General features: G+C 41.2%; 1 long non-coding RNA gene across 1 annotated transcript; it reads right to left on the bottom strand.

Moving 5' to 3' along the window:
• Positions 1–273: 273 nt before the first annotated feature.
• LOC118149564 (uncharacterized) lies at positions 274–17654 on the bottom strand. Its single transcript, XR_013529596.1, has 3 exons — positions 17571–17654; positions 4776–4969; positions 274–4087 (listed from the first exon to the last, which is right to left on the bottom strand). It is a non-coding gene; the product is annotated as an uncharacterized LOC118149564 (long non-coding RNA).
• Between the last annotated feature and the right edge of the window lie 1308 nt (positions 17655–18962).

Raw genomic sequence — 18962 nt, 5'->3', positions numbered from 1 at the left:
CTGAAAATAAGATTGACAATAGACCACTCAAAGAAGAAGAGAATCCCGAAGACAGTGGATAATATCCTCAATGAATTGAGATAAAATAATTGCCAATGTACAATTTTTTAACCAGCAGAATCATGTTCACAAACAATAAAGTAAAATCCTTTACAAATATAAACAAAAACAGAGTTTTTGAAAAATCTATTATTCTTTATTAAAAAGGAAATAATGAATTACTTCCGATAACGGAAAACGATCCCAGAAGATAATCAATACGAGAAAAGGGGATCAAAGAGAAATGCAACTAAGGTTCTAAAGCTTTTCCCTAACTAGGAGGTTCCCACATTCATCTCCCAAGCAAGAGATCCTCAGTTTAAAATCAGAGAGTGGGGCAAGCTCTTATCCTTGGCCCTAAATGACTTCATAATAGTTGACAGTTCAGTTCCGGAGACTCAGTGGCAACATAGGTTGGCACATTTAATAATGAAATGTTGGTTGGTCAAATCCAACCTGTAATTAGCTACTAATAGGTTGTGCTGGTCTCTTCCTGATGCTACTTATTGCTTTCTATTAAAATAACTCCGTTGATTTATGTTCTCAACTGGCTCAAATAGTATGTTTTGCACCTAGTGATGACATCTCCCAATTCCTGCACCAATCCAGGGCAGGAAGTCACTGTTAGTGACTTAGTCAACTTAGTTGAGAAGTCACTGTTGTGGCCACTGAAGCTGGGGCTGAATCTTGGCATTTCTGAGTCTTCCTTTGTTAAAAGCAAAGTCTTAAGTTTTTTCCTACAATACTTCTCAGCTAAGTAGGTCTTTAATCCTGGGCATCATTCGAGTCAAAAAACAACCCTCACTTCTCTCTTTGTCCAGTCACTCCCTAGGTGAGTTCTCCACTCTTAGAGAATCTTGCAGGTGAAATGTTCGCTTGAGCCTGAGGTATAGCTTATTTTTACTAGGGTTTTGATCAATTGGATTGGCATTTGGAAAGAGAGATTCTACAGTCCTGTTTAAAGCCATTAACTTTACACCAGAATTAAAATACATTTCTAAAGGGAAGGAAAAAACAATTGCCTAATGTTTAGATAATGGAGTAGCTTGGTGCACTGAAGACTGTATTTAAGGAAATCCCGTAGAGGGCAGGATAAAGAGGTAAGTAAATGAAAAATGAGAAGTTAGCCAACACAGAGGACAGAATAAGAAGCTCCAATACACGGTATAGAAGTAGATTCATATGTGCTATAAGAAGACAAATTATTCAAAAAATGGCTGAAATGTTCCAATATTGAAGAAAAACAAGCAGATCTGTCACTGAAGGAGCACCACTATCACTGCGCTGGCCTCAGAGCACACCTGCATTCTTGCACTTGCCACACCATGTGGTGAGTACTGGTTTTCTTGTCTGTCTCTTCACTCAGAATTAAGCCAATTAAGAGCAAGAAATCGGTCCTATTCACATTTGTATTACTAGCATCCATGCAGAGATTTGCAGAGCTTAATGAACATGTGTTGCTTATGAGAATAGAAAATAGAAGATATTTATTAAGAAAATAATTACTACACATTGTTGAATAAAGGAGGCATGCACTGTGGAGTGTGACCATTTTTCCTGCAGATGTTTGTATGACATCAGCCTTTCCCATCCATAGGATGCTGCAGCTGGGACTGGGGAGAGGAAGAGAGCTCCATTCTGAAGAGGGGAGTTCGCTCAAGGGATCTGATTCCTGAGACCTGCTCTGTAGCTTTATTTATTCTTCCTATCCTAAGTAGGAATCTGGTTGTGTGTAAAACAGAGAACTGACATCAACCTGAAGCACATGGAACCAGAACGAAGGCCTGAATGATATACAAATTGACAGGTGATAAGTGACCAAAAAAACTTTTAATAGCAACAAAAAAAGTCATGAGCCATTGAACCTCAGTGGAATGAAAATTTGGCCCGTCTTCCCCCTAGCTTCCCCACCAAAAAAAATGCCTTAGAACAGGAGAGGTCAGCAAAACTTCGATTTTGTGAAAATGTCTAATCTGTGGACTATTCCACCAAATATCTATATCGTGATGAAAAGAGATAACACTTGGGATTCACAGAGGTTTTTCATTTCTGCAAACTCTGTACAAAATCTGAGTAAATAGTCCTGACAGTGCTGCTCAGAGAGACGCTGGTTAGAGCCAGCAACAGTGTGGGTTTCCTAACACGCATGCCTATTGCGTAAGATCCGTGTCCATCCATTTCTCTCCTCTACAAATTTCCCATCATCCACACCTTAAACTCTCATGGCAGATTTTAGGCAAAGGCTTGTCTTCAGCTTGGCCCTCTGCATTTCCTTCAGGAGTATGTCTCCCCTCGGAGTGAGCTGACGTTCAAATGTACCCCAGGATTCCAGTCTGAAAATGAAGATGTGACAAGCCCAGTGTTTTCCTCATGTAAGGAGCCCAGCCCTTCCTTCATGTTTGTAGACTGGTGCTATAAGGACCTGCCTTCAAGCTCTTTCCCACAGAATGAGAAGAAAAGAAAAAAACAAATATGAGAAGAGGCAATGCCGCCACTCCAAAGGACAGAGAAAGGAATCTCCTCAAAAGAAGTGAAATACTACTCTCCTTCCTTTAGTCTACCAATCTTTCTTTATGAAAAAAATCTAGACTCGAATGAAGTTGCCTTATTTGTGAAAGACTACACTGTCTCTCCATGTTTAGATACATAAGTCAAATCTTACACCGGAGCCGCTGATGTGAAGGAGGATAAACAGACTGCCATTGATAACCCAGTGGTGGTTTCCTACTTCTACTGTGCTCTGGGTCTGACAGCAATTGAGCCTGGATCGAGCCACCTTCCAAACCCAAGTCTGTGGACTTGCTGAAGAATGGGCTGGGATGATTTCCCCACCTGAGATTCATGTTGTCCAATTCCGGATAAATTAGTTGGGTATTTGGCATCAGTTAAATGAAGTGTCCCCCAAAACTATCTTAAAACACCTTTATAAAACATCTAAGAAAAGATGGTCACATATATGATAATGTGCAAAGATATCAGGAACAATCTGAAAAATTATAGAAGCTCCATAAAACTATGGCAATCATAATCAAATGGTCATAATTATTCCTGAAATCCTGTGAGTGATTTGAAGTTAAACAAATGTAAAGCTAATAAAATAAAAACAGAGCCAAGACTATTTATTTATTTATTTTTTGAGACGGAGTTTCGCTCTTGTTACCCAGGCTGGAGTGCAATGGCGCGATCTCGGCTCACCGCAACCTCCGCCTCCTGGGTTCAGGCAATTCTCCTGCCTCAGCCTCCCGAGTAGCTGGGATTACAGGCACGTGCCACCATGCCCCACTAATTTTTGTATTTTTAGTAGAGACGGGGTTTCACCATGTTGACCAGGATGGTCTCGATCTCTTGACCTCATGATCCACCCGCCTCAGCCTCCCAAAGTGCTGGGATTACAGGCGTGAGCCACCGCGCCCAGCCCAAGATTTTTAATTTAAGATGATGATCTAAGGAGGAAGCAAGAAAGAAAAAGAATTAAATCGGCCATTGTCATGAAAGACTCCAGAAGACCTCACTTCACAGCCTCGTTCATTCTACAGATATGGCTTCTTGTTAATAATTTAACCTTAACAGTTCCCAACTGTGACACAGTTTAACAATCCACTTACAGTGGCTGTCAATTCTTCAAATAAGACGAAGTTAAATGGTCACCAATCGTTCAATATGGAAGCTAATGGCTCTCTGAAGTCCCATCTGATCTTTACAACATGACTATTTTGACATTCACTCATTTTAATAAGATTTTGGAACTCTCTGAAAACCTCTAGTGGCTCTTGTCCAGGGACAGAACCGTCTTTAGGTACCAAATTCTCAGAAGACTGCTTCATCTGCATTCATCCCCAGTGGGTCTTGAGTTTCCATGCCAGCCTTCCCAGGCTTTCAGATGTCATGAGTGTGGGGTACCACTGGAAGATTAAGAGCTGTGGAATGCAAGGACTCCCATATAAACTCTCCACAGGACTGGGCAATATAGAGATGTCTTCAACTGGCATTCATGTCCATGCAAAGACTATGCAAAGGTCAGAAGTTCCAGAGATGGCCATTATGTCAGCTGCATGGAAGAAAATGAGAAAACGGTTTGCTTTTCAGGTGGGAAAAAAGAATCCTGGCAAGCATCAGGAGAGATGGTAAGATCCTAGTGAGTAGGGCTGAGGTCCAGGGCAGAGCATGGTCCTTATATGAAACTTGAGACTGCATAAGAAACAAGCACAGCCCAGTCCTGTAGAATAGGGATCCACATTCCAGCTTAGGTCAAGGCTGCAGCATCATGAACTGCAACACCCAGGATTCACCCTAGGCCGCCGGAAATCTACAGCAACAAAATAATTTCCATGCCATATGACTGGTGGATCAGAGCTGCATGATACTCAGCCTCCTGAGTCAGCTTGGCTTAAGTTCTAGGCAGAGAGAGGTTTCACGTAGAAGAAACCAGTACCTGCACTAACGTGGGTTGGCGAGAGCAGGGGATGAAACAAAGAGTTCTCTTTATCTCAATAAGTCTGTGAAATAAATAACAGAGGTGGGCATGAGGCTTCTTATGTCCTAAGAGCAATGCCATTGCTAACTTATAGATGCCCGTCTCTCAAACCATTCCATGGCCCCTTTAAATGTACCATTAAGCCCATCTGTGAAATAAATAACAGAGGTGGGCATGAGGCTTCTTATGTCCTAAGAGCAATGCCATTGCTAACTTACAGATGCCCATCTCTCAAACCATTCCATGACCCCTTTAAATGTACCATTAAAGCCAGTCCAATGATCAACTGTTGTCTCACAACCACGGCTGGTTGTCATGGCAGACTGTCGTTTCCTGGATGCCCATGAACTTGAGTGCTATTCCTGGGGCTTGTCTGAACAACTGGAAACGAAGCATTTCAGTCCATACAGCATCCAAGGATCACCTCAAGAAAGTTTGATTCCTGGTTGCCATTTTCTAGAAGATCAAGAAAATGCATGTATCAAAACATGTGGAAAAGGTCTCAGTAGCCCTAAGAAAAATCCAAGAGACACGGTGAAGAACACTTATTTGAAAGCTCTTGAGAGCCCAAAGGGCAAACGTGAGTGGAAAAATATAGACATTGATGACCAAACTGAAAAGTATTCCGAAAAATCAGATTCTCTGTTTGAATAAGTTTTAGGAACTGAGAAATATCAGTACAATTCTTATCCCCACAACTGACTTCATGGACCCCCGCTATTGGCCAAGGGGACCCAGGAAACCTCAAAAACTGAATTCTCAGGGGGATAGGTGTTCAGACACACCTACTAATACCCCGTTCATCAATGGCCTAATGGCCATTAGGCCTTTTTCTCTGGGGCTAAACAAAACCAGTCCTCTGGAAATACTGCTCCAGCCTGATATTAACCAACTGCCTGATGCTTTCCCTCCCTTTTGCAGTTTCAACAAAACACCCAACCAGCATTTCTTCCTGATAAGAGATCGCGATTCATGGAGTGGCATCACCATTCTGGCCAGTCTTTGGAGACTGTAGCAAGGGTTTTCATGTCTTCCACTTCACGTTTTGACATCAGGCCAAAATCTCCACCTTTGAATCATGCTACCACCACCATTTGTTGAACAATGGTCCCGTAGAGAGTCAGGAAGCTCAATTGTCCATGTGCATGTTTCTCCTTTCATAAATATTCATAGCTCCTCCTATAGCATATTCAATATGTATATTTGGCCACTCCATTCAGCATAAGTTGCTGCCTTCTTCCTCAAGTCTCCTTCCAGGATTCTGACCAGAGGCTACACTTCCCAGCCTGTCAGAATGACCACCCTGCAGGCTGCAATTCTCATGAGAAATAAAGCTCTCCTTTTTAAATGTATGAATCTTGTCTTTCTTCAGTTATCGGAATGCATTAACCAGTCTGTTTTGTATATATTTTCTATGGGATATACAACACTGATATGTTTTTAAAAACATGTATAAGTCTAAAAGAATCCTTTCAGTTTAAAAACTAAATGATAAAATGTGTAACATTGCTTAATTTCAAGAAATTTTTCTTTATTAGCAGTACATAAAATACAGTGACTTAAGATCAAATGCATTTGGATTTATTGAAATACACCAGCACTTATTCTCCCGGGTTGTATCATTTTATTTAATCCCATCAAGAACCATTTTTTACAACTGTCACCTCATTTTCCATGTCCCACCCAAACTGACCTTCCTGAGGTGACTCAAATGTGCTATGGCAGAGAATGCTCATCCTTGCTAGTGTTCCTGCTTTGCCTCTTACTCCGAGCACAAGAGTGCATGGTAAATGCCAATCCTTTGTAATGTGTATGAGTTCTGAACAATGGCATATTTGTGGAATGAGACATGCTATCCTCAGGCCTACTCTCCAAAACCACTCATGCAATACAAGTACCCACTCTCTATGCCCTCTTTATACTGGACTTAAGATGATCCCCATCACAAATTTGGGACCCACTGGTAGAAGTAGAACTCTCCTCAACTTGGTTCCCAAATAATTAAGTGGAGCAGAAGTCCCCATACTTAGAAACGCCCACTCGGCTCCTCTACAAACAAACAAAAGATAAACTTTAATTGCATGAAGCCACTGAGATCTGGTGCATTTTATGTTGTCATTGTGGTCAAAGCACTTACCTTATCCTGCCAAGCACATTCACACCTCCTGCTTTTGTACCTGTTACATCTCATTCTCCAAGGCATTCATTGGCTCAATCTGTCACTTATATTTCAGAGAAAAACTCTGTTTTTCCTCTGCTCACAACAATTAACACAGAAGACTTCCATGACCAAATGTGTGGGGATTTCCTCCTACATGCCAGCACCAGCTGGGTGTCCTCTAATTCAATTCTGACACCATCTTCTTGGAGTTAGTGTCAGACCCAACCCCAACAGGTTGAGGGCTCAGTCCCCAAGACTGCTCCCCCAACTCTCAGACATCAGTCATGAGTCTGGCGTTCTGAAACTTTTGGCTGACCAGCTTCAAGTTGGGGTTCCCAGGACTATCTCTTTGGGTTCGGTTAATTTAGTGGTGCGGCTCACAGAGCTCCGGGAAACACTTACTTGTGTTTACCAATCTGTAAGGCATTACAAAGGATACAGATGAAGAGATGCATGGGGCAAGGTATGAGAGAAGGGGTGCAGAGCTTCCATGTCCTCCCTGGGTAAACCATCCTTCAGGAACCTTGAAGGGTTCAGTTATTGGGAAGCTCCTCAAACCCTGTCCTCTGGGCCTTTTATGGAGACTTGATTGGTTGTCCATGACTGAAGCATGGTCAACCATGTCAAGATGTGATTGGACAAAACATGTAAGATCTAAGCCCAGCAAGAGCTGTCTGTTCAGATTCTTCTTGGTCTTTCTGTGCAGCCATCTTTCCTCCAGAGTTTGGGGGAGGACCCTATCTGGAATGAGGGTCTTATGATTCACAGCGAGATTGGAGTCCTGCATCAGGTAGGTGAAAGGGGGACAAGAGAAGGTCAGGGAGAAAGGTTTTGTTTTCTGAGGCCTAAAGCACCCCAGCCTTGTAACAAAAGACTGTAACAAGCATGATGGGAGTTATGAACCAGGAACCATGGATAAAAAGAGAGAGAGAGACATTTAATAATTTATTCTAGTCAGTTATATCCTCCTGATTAAGGAAACAAGCTCACCACACCAGGATCCCCCTCAGCTTCCACTCCAGTGACCCCTGGACCAGTAGCATTCCTGATGAAATGAATACCCCTTTGAGACTTAGAATACCTACACAATGAACATTTCTACCTCCTTCTCTCCACCCACAAATGCATCGAGTTCTCCACAGTCTCCCAAAATGTCTCCCAGAAACCTATTAATAAATCATCTTCAAACAAGTGGACCGAAATCCTACCCCTCACAGAATTCCTAAAGGCAGGACTTAAAATTTAGTCTCTCTTTTCTCGTGCAGAGAGAACAGTTGATGACTTCGTATACTGTATCACTGAGGTCCTCTTGTAGCTTTTATGTTTTCTTTTAGTATCGGTGCCAGGCCCAGATTTGGGAAGAGTCCTGACATCAGTAAGCATTCATTTTTGTGCCCTTCTTTAGCCCTTTCTGCACCAAAGATCAGATCTGGGTGCTTGACTTCCAGCTCACTAGCGCATGCACCAGTCTAACATCCCCAAAATTTGTTCCCGAGAAGACTAATTGTATGAGATGGTCCATTATAATTTTATGCTCAGAGAAGTTGGGAGAACCCTGCATCTTATACCCCCCTCGTGGATTTATACTGCATAAATACATTTTGGAGGCTTGAGAAACACATAGGTGTTTAACTTTATTTAAGCCAGAATTTCCCAAAATTCGTTGACTAACAAATGTTTTTTCTCTCTCTTAATGCCCATAGCTTCCCACTGAATTATTGTTCCTTGAAGATATTCTGAAAAATGTTGATCTTGGTTTTTATAATCCTAGCCACACACAATTTCCCAGTCACCCAAAGGCAATCATGGTAACAACAACACAAAAAATTCCAATTTACGATTTAAAATAATTGACACCACTGACCAAACACCTGCATTTGCAGCTCTGGGGCTGTCGCAGTCCTGGGCCTGCCCTTGCTCTGCCTTCTCCTGACCTTCTCCTCTGCTCTTTCAGCTCCCTCTGACCAGGTCCATCAGTACTTGTCTCTTAAGAGCCATGTAATGATTCTGACCTGAATAGACCCAGCTATCTCAATTCTTTTTCTTTTCTCTGTATTTCAACCTTTCTCCCAGGCTATCTGCTCCAGGTTCTAAATGTTCTCTGCCATTTAAACAATTGCCTGGTGAACAATGATTAATTTGATGATGGAAGGAGTCAGGATGGCTCAAGGCCAGAAAAACAACCTCTTGTGGCTCTCTGGTCAACTCCAATTACCTCTGCTAATGAAAGAGAGAAGTGATTTTTAAAAATCCCAAACTATGAAGCTCTGAAGGTTCCAGCTGGAGAATGCTTTGGATTTTTTAAATCCAAAGGGGACCCCGCTTGTGGCCATTTCAGCCAAAGGGTCATTAGGCATTAAGAAATATAACTGACCTTAACAGCCTCATCCACTTAATCCCTGGGCCAATGGTTCCTATAAGAGAAAATGGCAAGGAGCATCAGGGAAAATGCCAACTGAGTGATCCTCACAGGAAGTTCTGGGGACTTCTACATGTAGGTAAGGCCTCTATGGAATTCTTACATAAAACTTGGGTAGTGCTGCTGCACTGAGCAAGCTTCACCTCTGGAATAAGTGCCAGCTACTTGCCCCATGCCCTGTATTCTGTGGGAGATGGCAACTTGTACTGCATGAACCCAACTCTCCAAATTTTAGATCCTGGAAATAGATACAGCTATTTTTTGAAAGAAAGAGGAAAAAAGCCCACACAAGTCCTAGGAGTAGGTTTTATTTTGCTGCTGGTTCTATTTTCATCCATTTTTGAGGGTCAATGTGCATTCTTAACTACTTTAAGGGTTTATAAATTGGCTGTTTTGGGGGATGGCTGAGTCACATTTTATGACAGCTTAGAAAATGCTGTGGATTTCATACCCTTCAGAAGACACCCTTAGGCTGGAGTTAACAACTTAGACTTGAAGCTAGTTAGACATGGAGTAAGGTCAGGTCACAGTGCTTAGTAACCTCAGAAAGCTTCCCGTGGATAACAAAATGGTATGGACGAAGGTAACTGGGGGCAAGCAAGGCAAGAGTGAAGAAAGCAGAAATAGTGGATTAAAATAATAATCACAACAGTAACATAAGACAGCAATTTGGGGCATGTATAATTTTTAAAAGGCTAATTCACAGAACTCATACATCTATGGAAATGGTTAACAAATGAGAGGAAGTATGAAAGAGAACCATTGTAAAACATGCCTCTTTCCTTATTGAGCACAGTCCCCTGAAACAAATGGAGCAAAAGAGTTAACAAAAACTCGGCATAATTCTCTTTGAACGTGTTTCTGTGACTTGTCACAATCCAGATGACACCCTCAGATGGAGTTAACAACTTAGGCTTAAGCTAGTTACATCTAGCATCTAACTAGTTCTGGTCCCTCACTAAAAAAAGCATTCAATATTTTTTAAATTGGCCAATGATATTCACTTTCTCATAAGAAAGATGTACAGAAATAATTTTATTCACATTCATTTTTATCTAACATTCCATGAAATCTCTGACCACTCAGTCCTATCCCTAACTTGCACTGAAAATATCACTATTGAAGGTGACTCTTGTGTGCAGAAACTTTTATTCTGCATCCACCCCCTGCCACCAAAGCTAACTAAAGCAGTGAGTGACCCAGGCTCCTCCAGGTCATTTTGTGTCCTTGACACTGCCCCTGCTTCCTCTACATTCCCTTCCATTCTCCTTGCCCGCCTTCAAACTCCAGATAGAGAGGAAGAAACTCAAGAAATAAGGATTTTCAGATGTGCTTAAAACTGCAATCTCACCCAATTTGAAACTGATTACAAGGAATGTAAGTGGCTGTTTTTAGGCTATTACTGAGGTTTTCTCAAAGAGTTAATGGAAATTTTGTTTGTTAGCTTCCTTGCGACTTATGTAAAACATTACAATAACACATTTGAGAAGTAGAACTCAAGTTTTTTCCTAACAAAATGTGTGCCATTTTCCTCTTCCCCAGAACAAACACATGTACTCACGTTGATCTGCTGTCAAAGGCGATTCCTGTACAAAATTAGTCTGCAAATCACCTTGCACCTAATTAGATGTTTTGAGTACAAACATGAGGATGATTCATCTTTTCAAATCAGAACGTAACTGGCAAAAATGTTGTATTGCTTTAATTTCTCCTTTGGATTTGTAAAAAAAAAAAAGAGAGAGAGAGAGAGCAGCTCAGCTATTATTGAATGAACCACTTATTCTTCAACACTGAGTCTGACTTGACCAGGAGGGCACGTAAACAGTCAGCTTTCTTTAAGAACAGCTGGTTGACTCACGGATTGCAGTCAGCAGATTTTCTAGCTGTGTCAAGGCCTGCCTGGGATTGCAACCTGGGAAGCAAAGATACTCCTTAGGCAGATGGGACTTATGAAATCAGCCAGTGACTCGGAAGCACAGAAGTTCAAGACCTCAGGTGGTCAAAACTCATCATGTGGCCCACATTAGCCTATTCTTTGTGTGTAAGATTCAGCCTCATGAGAAAAACTAATTAATATTTTGCTATCGGCTTCATCAACATCATGATCTTCACCCAAAATAATCAAACTCTGACCTGCACACGGCGTTGTACCTGAGATGATACCAGCACAAGGCGAGCAATTTCTGCTTCCACAGGCCTCCCATAGCATTCTTCCTGAGTTTACTTTTCCACCTTGTATTGAAATAATGGTGCAGGTGTGTGCCAACATGCACTTCTTTTTTTTTTTTTTTTTGAGACGGAGTTTTGCTCTTGTTACCCAGGCTGGAGTGCAATGGCGCGACCTGAACCCTCCTGGGTTCAGGCAATTCTCCTGCCTCAGCCTCCTGAGTAGCTGGGATTACAGGCATGCACCACCATGCCCAGCTAATTTTCTGTATTTTTAGTAGAGACGGGGTTGCACCATGTTGACCAGGGTGCTGTCGATCTCTTGACCTCGTGATCCACCCGCCTCGGCCTCCCAAAGTGCTGGGATTACAGGCGTGAGCCACCGCGCCCGGCCAACATGCACTTCTTCTGCAGTCTGCAAGCCCTTCAGCTGGAGATGCTATGACTCACACTAACCTGCACAGTGATGCACAATCCAAAGGAGGCTTCCAAACTGCCTGCGACTGGAACCAAACCAAAATTCATCATCCAACGTAACACATCAAAGTGATCACTTAGAGAAAGACACTTCAACACAGTCTGATAATTACACGTTTATAAAAATTACACAGACTTTTGTCAAAGGCCTTCTCTTCGTCTGTTGAGATAATCATGTGGTTTTTGTCTTTGGTTCTGTTTATGTGATGGATCACATTTATAGATTTGCATATGTTGAACCAGCCTTGCATCCCAGGGATGAAACCTACTTGGTTGTGACGGACAAGCTTTTTGAGGTGCTGTTGGATTCAGTTTGCCAGTATTTTACTGAGGCTTTTCGCATCAATGTTCATCACAGATATGGGCCTGAAATTTTATTTTTTAGTTGTGTCTCTGCCAGGTTTTTGTATCAGGATGATGTTGGTCTCATAAAATGAGTTAGGGAGGATTCCCTCTTTTCCTTTTGTTCTCAAGATCAGTGTTTATTTTGAGAGTGTGTTGCTGTCATTGTTGTGTGAGACAGGGTCTGGCTCTTTAGCCCAGGCTGTAGTGCAGTGGCGTAACCTCAGCTCAGTGCAACCTGTACCTCCCGGCCTCAAGTGATCCTCCGACATTGCATAACAATGTGCCTGGCTAATTTTTGTATTTTTTGTAGAGACAGGGTTTTGCCATGTTGCCAAAGCTGGTCTCGATCTTCTGGACTCCTGGACTCCAGCCTACCAATGTGCTGGTATTACAGGCGTGAGCCACTGCACCTGGCCTTGAGTTTCTTAAATTATGAGTCTCTTCTTTTTTCTCTAGAAAGATATACAAATTTTGTTTCCTTTTCTTTCTCTTCTAATAGTAGGTCACACCCTGTGGGTTTCCTTTTTTTTTTATTGCATTTTAGGTTTTGGGGTACATGTGAAGAACATGCAAGATTGTTGCATAGGATTCTCTCTTTTTCTATTGTTTAGAATAGTTTCAGAGGGAATGGGACCAGCTCCTCTTTGTACCTCTGGCAGAAATTCAGCTGTGAACCTGTCAGGTCCTGGACTTTTTTGGGTTGGTAAGCTATTAATTGCTGCCTCGATTTCAGACCTTGTTATTGGTGTATTCAGGGATTTGACTTCTTCCTGGTTTAGTCTTGGGATGGTGTAAGTGTCATTTATCCATTTCTTCTAGATTTACTGGTTTATTTGCATAGAGGTATTGATGGAACATATCTCAAACTATCCAAACAAGAGATATTTATGACAAACCCACAGCCAATATCATCCTGAAAGGGCAAAAACTGGAAGCATAACCTTTGAAAACTGGCACAAGACAAGGATGCCCTCTCTCACCACTCCTATTCAACATTGTATTAGAAGTTCTGGCCAGGGCAGTCAGGCAATAAAAAGAAATAAAGGATATTCAATTAGGAAAAGAGGAAGTCAAATTGTCTCTATTTGCAGATAACATGATTGTATATTTAGAAGACCCCATCATCTCAGCCCAAAATCTCCTTAAGCTGATAAACCACTTCAGCAAAGTCTCAGGATACAAAACCAATATGCAGAAGTCACACACATTCCTATACACCAGTAACAGACAAACAGGGAGCCAAATCATGAGTGAGCTCCCATTCACTATTGCTACAAAGAGAATAAAATACCTAGGAATACAACTAACAAGGGATGTAAAGGACCTCTTCAAGGAGAACTACAAACCCCTGCTCAAGGAAATAAGAGAGGACACAAACGAATGGAAAAACATTCCATGCTCATGGTTAGGAAGAATAAGTATCATGAAAATGGCCATACTGCCCAAAGTAATTTATAGATTCAATGCTATCCCCATCCAGCTACCAATGACTATCTTCACAGAACTGGAAAAAAAACACCTTAAACCTCATATGGAACTAAAAAAGAGCCCACATAGTCAAGTCAATTCTAGAAGAACAAAACAAGAGTGGGTTATGGGCTAAGTCATCATACATAAATATCATATATTCTGACAAGTCAAAAGAGTACAACTGAAAAGTGGGAGCAAAAGGGACAAAGCGGGCCAGCCCTGGTGGCTCATATGTGTAATCCCAGCACTTTGTAAGGCTAAGGTGGCATGTTGCTTGAGCTCAGGAGTTTGAGCCCAGCCTTGGCAACATGATGAAATCCCCTCTCTACTAAGATAAATTAGCCAGGCAGGTGGTATGTGCCTATAGTCTCAGCTACATGAGAGACTGAGGTAGGAAGATCACCTGAGTGTGAGGTAGTCAAGGCTGCAGTGAGCCATGATTGTGCCACTGTCCTCCAGCCTGGCCCACAGAGTGAGACCCTGTCTCAAAAAAAAATGAAGACTTTATAAAAAGAAACTAAAACAAAAAAGAGGGACAAAATGGAAAATAGAACCAAATCATTACCTATTATGTACAGATAATAGATGGGAGTCAAAGGGCACCATTTAAAACTGAAGATGATAAAACATAAGTAAAAATAAAAGGGATTGAACATAAATAAAATGTATTAATACAAAGGTAACTACTTAGAATAAAAATATAAATTTTCTTAACTACCAAAACAAAATTTTAAAAGCCAAAGAGTGTATACCAAATAGAGAGGGGAAAAGCTAGTAAATTTAGGATAGTGAACATGATAATCTCAATTTAAAATAGTAGGGTGGGCCAGGCATGGTGGCTCATGCCTGCAATCCCAGCTCTTTGGGAGCCTGAGGCAGGTAGATCACCTGAGATCAGGAATTCGAGACAGCCTGGCCAACAGGGTGAAACCCCATCTCTAAAAAATAAATTAGCCAGGCCCAGGGGCATGCCCCTGTAATCCCAGCTACTCAAGAGGCTGAGAAGCAGGAGAATCACTTGAACCAGGGAGGCAGAGCTTGCAGTGAGCTGAGATCGTGCCACTGCACTCCAGCCTGGGCAGCAGAGCAAGACTCTGTCTCAAAAATAAAATAAAATAATAGGATGGAATTGAGACTAAACATTATAATCATATCAAAAACTGTGAATATGCTTAAATTATCTGTTAATAAAAATGATTTAAAAATTGGTATATAAAGCAAAACCTAACTCTATGCCATATATACGAGATACAGTTAAAATGAATAATTCAAAAAGATTAAGAGTAAAGGGATAGCAAAAATGTACCAAGTAAAAGAAAGCAGAGGTCACAGTGCTGTTACCAAGTAGACATCAAGACAAAAAGCATTCAGGGAGACAAAGGAGGACATTTTACTATTAAAAGCCACATTCTCCTGTGAACGAAAAATTATCTGAGGCAACTCGCAACCAATTTCGTTTATTTTGCCAAGGTCAGAGATGCACCCTTGACACAGCCTCAGGAGGTCCTGACATGTACACATGTTGCTGGGGTATGGCTTGGTTTTACACATTTTAGGGAGACATAAGACATCAATCAATACATGTTAAGATGTACATTGCTTTGGTTGGGAAAGGCAGGACAACTCGAAGCAGGGGCTTCCGGGTCATAGGTAGATTTAAAGATTTTCTGATTGGCAGTTAAAAATCTGGTATCAATAAAAAGGAAAGTCTGGGTTATGATAAGGGGTTGTGGAGACCAAGCTTTTATTATGCAGAGGAAGCCTCCATGTAGCAGGCTTCAGAGAGAATAGGTTGTAAATATTTCTTAACAGACTTAAAGAGTCTGTTCTATCAGTCTTAAGGTCTGTGTTAATGTTAATGGTAATGAGGTATGTCCGACTGCCCCCTACTTTTCCTCATGGCCTGAACTCGTTTTTCAGATTAACTTTGAAATGCCCTTGGCCAAGGGGAGACATCTATTCAGAAGGTTGGGGGGCTTAAAATTCTATTTTTTGTTTACACTACATTAAAAATATAACAGTTACAAATATCTAGGCACCAAATAACCTGGCAAACACTTTTATAAAATGCAAGGAGAAATAAGCAGAAACATACTACTAATAGAACACTTGACATATCATTCTCAAACAACATTGGTTAAGTAGACCAAAAAGGTAAAGTTGTAAACTAGCTAAAGAACGTAAAGTGGATCTTTTAGGTATGTATCAAACACTACATCCCGACAGTAGAGAATATACCTTTTTCTCAAGTGCACATTGAATGAAAATTGATCATATACCTCAGTTCAAAAAAAAACACCAGTAGGTTCCATACAGTAGAACTCTTTGATTACAATGCCAAAAAGATAAAGAATGGAAACAAAGAAAGATAAACAGTCCTTGAACTTAGAAATTTAAAGACTTTCTAGCTCTTGGGCAAAAGGGAAATAGAGCTGAGGATGGTGGCTCACACCTGTAATCCCAGCACTTTGGGAGGCTGAGGTGGGAGGATCACTTGAGGTCAGGTTCAAGACCAGCCTGGCCAACATGGTGAAACATTGTCTCTACTAAAATACAAAAATTATCCAGGCAGGCACCTATAATCCCAGCTACTTAGAAGACTGAGGCAGGAGAATCGCTTGAACCCCAGAAGGCACAGGTTGCAGTGAGCTGAGATCACACCACTGCATTCCAGCCTGGCGACAGAGTGAGACCCCCTTAAAAAAAACAAAAACGAAAACAAACAAAAAAAAGGAAATACAAATTGTAATTACAAAATTTCTGAAACATGATGATAAAAACATTACATCTCAGTCTGTGGATGCATTAAAGTAGGGGTCAGTGGAAATTGGTACCTCAAAATATCTACATCAATTACAAAAATAAAATGAATGAAAACTATCAAAAAACAGGTGAGCCAGAAAAAGAAAAGAAATTTAAGAGCAAATATTAGGAAAAATTTATTTAAAAAGATATTACAAACAACTTTATGCAAAAAAAAGAAACAGATAAATCCCTTGAATAAATTTGACTTATAAAAATATACACAAAGACAAAAAGAAAATTTGACTAATTATATATCAACTTTTAAAAATTAACCTATAATTTAAAATGTTTCCACAAAAAAAAAAAAAACTCCAAGCCCAAAAGGCCATAACAGTGAATTAATCTGAACACTTTTGAAAGAGATAACAAAAGAGGAACCTCACGTTCCAAAGACATTTTGTTGGAAAGTCTGTTAGTCACCCTTAACTACCACGGGTAAGCAGAACCACGCACCCTATTCCACAGCTCTCTCTCCCCTAGCGCTGGGGACCTGCTCTTTCCATACACACCTCAGAGGAGGAGACAAGCACCATTTTTTCTGCATGGTAGAAACAAGAGAGCATAAATACCTTGCAGACAATGACCGGAGTAGCACACAACGAGAGAGTTGCAGCTTCTAGGAACTTAGCAAGAAGCCCAGCAGCTCATGCTAAGCTTGTGTTCCAGCAGCCAATGTGGGTAGAGAACACAGGTCAGAAAACAAAGAGAAGAAGATGGAGAATTTAGAAAAGCCAGGCTGGGCAGCATAGGTGCTTTAGACAACGTGTATGCTTCCAAAGGGAAGCAAGCAATGAAGCCCTTCATCCGACCACAAGAGAGGCATCACTTTCTTCTCTTATTCTTCCAGGTTTATGACCCCCGCCCTCCAATCTCACCCCAAGGACTTCTTAGAGATGAACACCTTAGGGACAGAAATTTTAGTCCTTTGCACACTCTTTTCTTCCTCCAACTCTAAGAAAGAGGCATTATCCCAGAATGAACTGCAAGTCAAGGATCCCGCTGCATACCCAGGAAACACATCCAAGTAGAATATGAAACTGTTGACTGCTTAGAGCCTTGTGCTGCATTAAAAAAAGAACAATTTATCCAGAAAAAAGTTCATTCCTGATAAAGACTCACTGATGTTAGGCCTCCTGTCTTTCATTTGTCCTCACCACCACCCGCTCTCCATCTCTGTTTATCCCTCCCCCCTGCCTTGTGCCCTGGAGGCTGACCTGTACGGATGGCATCAGATGGCCTTTGGCTCCCAGTTGGTCCAGCCAATGTGGAACACTGTTATGAAATGGGAGAGAGGAAGACAAAGACGGGTCAGTGTACCCCTGGCCTCCCTTCCCTGCAGAGTCCTGGCTGATTCTCAATATGGAAGCATCCTGCTCTGATCAGGTTGCTCTTGCTACCTAATTATGTCTCTGAGTTCCAGTAACCGCTCCTCTTTTATCCTTCCAGGCCTCAAAACACACCCTCCACCCTCTGTTACTTCCCCTGTGGCTTTTCTATACGTTGCTTCTCATTTGAAAATAGTCCACTTATTAATCTCTCTTTGAATACCTGCCATCTCTTCACATTCTGCTGTTGAGTTTTTGACTATGGTGAAGAAAATAAACTCTCTGAAAAGAAGTTTAGCCTGGAGAGCTTCATGCTGCTGAATCAAACTACAAGATCATGGTACGGAGGGCCTGTCCCTAATTGTCACTCCAGGATATTCCAAATATGAAGATCGGAAGGAATACTGGTGACCCTCTTTCTTAGGCATAGAAAACTAAGCTAAGCTTAGATGTTTATTTTACTTTAATGCAGTATCTGCACAGTTAATGTCTGCAATTCAGAAGGATTTTCCCAATTAGGAAATATTCCTCTACTCTAATAAGCGTTTTGAAATTGTCATAAAATTTTGTTTGTTTTCCCAGGTTTTTATATTTTCAGGTCACTAAATAATTATTCCTTGCTTGGCTATGCTACTAAAATCTCAACTGCCTTGTAGGTATGGCCAGAAAGAAAGAAAATGCTTGCCACCAGTCCCGCTGGGCAGTCCGGCCTTGACCCAGAGGCCCGAGAGGGCATGGCTGATGTATTCCAATCCTATGTATATCACCCTTTAATTGGAATCCTGGTTTCTAGCCCTTCCGAATGAGCCTGCTTTAATTCCCTAAACAGAGATCTCCAAATGAGGAAACAAAAAAGGAAATTTATAAAGCAAATGACTATCAGACGTTTGGTTCAGTCTGACTTAACCAGACACTTCAAGTACGGTTTTAAAAAAAAGAAGGAAACATAATTTTGGAGCCAGAAGACCTGGGTTCAAATTCTGGCCAATATACTTAATATGTTTGTCATGTGGATGTTCAACTGCTCATATGTCATCGGTGAAATGGGTATAATAGAATGTTTTCAGCTACACAGTATCAAAAAATGTAAATAAGGTAATTTGCAAAAAACATATTAAAATCAAATATGCCAGACAGATTTTATGTTTGTTTTTGTTGTTTTAAGAACAGAGTCCTACTCTGTTGCCTAGTCTGGAAATCATCTACTGCAGCTCACAATCCCTGGCTCAAGTGATCTTCCTACCTCAGCCTCACAAATAGCAAGGACTACAGGCATGAACC

The sequence above is a fragment of the Callithrix jacchus genome, chromosome 19, assembly GCF_049354715.1.
Source record: "Callithrix jacchus isolate 240 chromosome 19, calJac240_pri, whole genome shotgun sequence".
NCBI lineage: Eukaryota > Metazoa > Chordata > Mammalia > Primates > Cebidae > Callithrix > Callithrix jacchus.
This window is presented reverse-complemented; position numbering and strand designations above follow the sequence as displayed.